Raw genomic sequence first — 3,093 nt, 5'->3', positions numbered from 1 at the left:
TCATACCGCTGCCTGTTGTATATAATACTTTGGATTAATTAATTGTTAAATGATTTGTTTGAACAATTTGTAACTAAGTTTAATTCTGCTGTGTTAATGGATAATTTTATTAGTGTTTTGTTTGATCTATCAGAAGTATAATATTGTAAGATGCAAGCGATAATTGACCGATAGACGGCGCCAGCTGACGGCAGCCAGACGATCGAGTGCAGCGCCTCGATCATATCGATCCTGCGCGCATGCACTCCTGCTCCTTGTATTTTATAGAGTTAAGTAAAATAACCGATGATATGTTCGAGAATGATCGAAGAAGTCGACTTGCGGGAGAACGGAGATCGAGTTCTCACTCTCTATCGCCGAACCAGTCGAAACAGTCGCACAAATCGAAATATATAGAGAGACAGTCGGGCCGATTTACTTGCATTTTAGAACTTAGCCGAAATCATAACTGTACATAAAAGTCGTTATTATATTGTTAATTCTTAAACTAAATTCAGTGTCGAATCATTTAAGTACCATCCTGCCGTTTTACCATTTCCATCGAAGTATCATCGCTAATAAATTAAACAAAATAACCGGGGTCGCATCTAGGACGTAACCGTCGCAATCGTTTGAATAATCTTTGAAATAAGAATATTCCTATAAAGAAGTCGATAATCGAAAGATTTTCGGAAGAGTCTTTCAATATATATATATAGTGACTATCTTGCAATTTGTAAATAATTGCAAACAAATTGTTTTTTTTTTTTTGCTAAAATCTGAGTGAAAGATCTGTGATATTCTAAAGTGATGATGGATAGATTTCTATTTAAATCTTTATAAATTTTGATGATTCTATGTTTTACATATGACTGATTTTATAGGTTATGTTGCATCTGTACAGATGGCACATAATTGAATAGTTTATCTGTGTAATAATATTGCATATTGTTGACTGCACAATCTAGTGACTTTTGTGCAGGGTCATTGAGGATGCCCATCTATGTGGTTGCACCTTCATGGCTCACCATGAGTGCAATGTGTCAGTCATATGGTTTGGTTATGACGTTTATATTTGTGCTGAAACATGACTTATCTATCAATTATTGGATATTTTTATTGTTGTTCTCTGATGTTAGTGTGAGGACTGATGCGATGTTCATATTTTAGTGTGTGGAGTGTCATCCTGTATGGTTATGTGTACCTGAGGTGCATAGCACATGCTTGTATGCGCTGGACACTGGTGAACTATCGTTATCATTATTTACATAAGACATCAGTACTTGAATATGCTTGGATTTACATTGTTTTATCTTGTATTGAATTTATTTGTAAAACAGATTATTGTGATATGGATACTGATTATGGTTTTTTACAGGTTAACCTACTATAAAGGAAACTTGTATAATGAACCTATATGTTGGATGGATTGGATATTGGATATACTCTTTTAAAGAAATGGATGTGGAATAAGGATTCGCTGATATGTGTCTGGATAATACGTAACGGAAATAAAGCAACTGTTTGTTGCTAACGTAATGTAATCTGTTGTAATGTGTTGTGTTATGAATTGAGTGATCTGATTTAATACTGTATAATGAGCACGTATCGATAATGATATTGTTCTTATATGATTTTGTTCTGAACTGATGTAAGAAATTTATGACAACTGATTTTGATTGAATAACTCTTGATTGTGTAATTTTGTGTAACTCTGATTTTATTTAATACTGAAGACTATTAATTGCAAGTTCTTATACTGTGAGAGATTTTGAATATAATATTTAGTATATTTGTATGACTATTTTAATATGAAATAACGAATGATTTTGTCTTTACGTACTCATGCTGACTGTATATACATATATAGGCTGAGTGTACAAGTTGCATATATTTATTGTTATTTTCTGTTGCTAGAAGAACTATATATAATTATTTGGTTATTGTGAACCGAATAATATATTTGCAGCATCAGTTATAAATATCAAGATGTAATCATCTGAATTTGTACAATATTTGTATAATATTATGCAATATTACACTGAATGCTGTTTCTATTGTGTCGATTGGAATGTGTATTTATGTTAAATATTGATAATGAGCACGTATTGATATTATTCCTATTGATTTGTTCTGAATCGATGTAAGAAATTTTTGATAATTGACTTTGATTGATTGATACTAAAGACTTGCAAGTTCTGAATATATATTTATATATGTGTTTGAATATTGATAATTTTGAATATATCTATATGACTATTTAATATGTATTAACGAGTGTTTTTGTGGGAATCTTTAAGTACTCATGCTGATTAGGCTGAGTGTACAAATCGCATATATTTATGCTGCTGGAAGAACAATATATAATTATTTAGTTATTATTTCGGACATGGATTGCTAGATTATTATTGTGAATCTAATTATATCAGCTATAAACATTGAGATTTAATTTCTTATTCTGAATTTGTATAATATCATGCAATATTACGCTGAATGCTGTTTCTGTGAAATTACTTGTGTTTTGACTGGACGGTGTACTTTAGTATTGATTATGTAATGTTATAAGATTGATTTATGTTAGTTGATTAAGATGTATACTGATTGTGTATAATTATTGACTGATATATTGATAATTTTTCCATTATGACTATTCTTGAGAGAAGTAAGTGAGATTAGTGATGTTAATACTTACTTACTTACTTACTCATTTTACTTACCTGTTTATGTTTGGCTTGAAGACCGATAGCAAGGGATTGAATGGACATGATATAATAGGATGGTATACTGGGTATACTATTACATTATACTGGTTGTGATATATATTTATTGGATAAAGCTGTAATGGACTATAACCCGCTATAAGGTTTGTATAATGAAATGATTAATTGAACTATTAATAAATAAATAAATGAACATATTTGTTTGTGTGTCGTCTGGAGGAGAAGTTTTTCACCTTGCCTGCCGATTATTGTTGAACTGCATACTCCTGAAACAAATAAACAACATTAGAACGTTTATGATAAAAGACAATTAAAATAAAATATAATTATATGATTGAGTGTATTAAGATCTTATGATGGACATGAAATATTAGGGGTACCTTAAACATGAAAT

Source organism: Linepithema humile, chromosome 8, assembly GCF_040581485.1.
Source record: "Linepithema humile isolate Giens D197 chromosome 8, Lhum_UNIL_v1.0, whole genome shotgun sequence".
Taxonomy (NCBI): Eukaryota; Metazoa; Arthropoda; class Insecta; order Hymenoptera; family Formicidae; genus Linepithema; species Linepithema humile.
The sequence above is the reverse complement of the archived record's forward strand: the minus strand, read 5'-3'. Positions refer to the sequence as shown.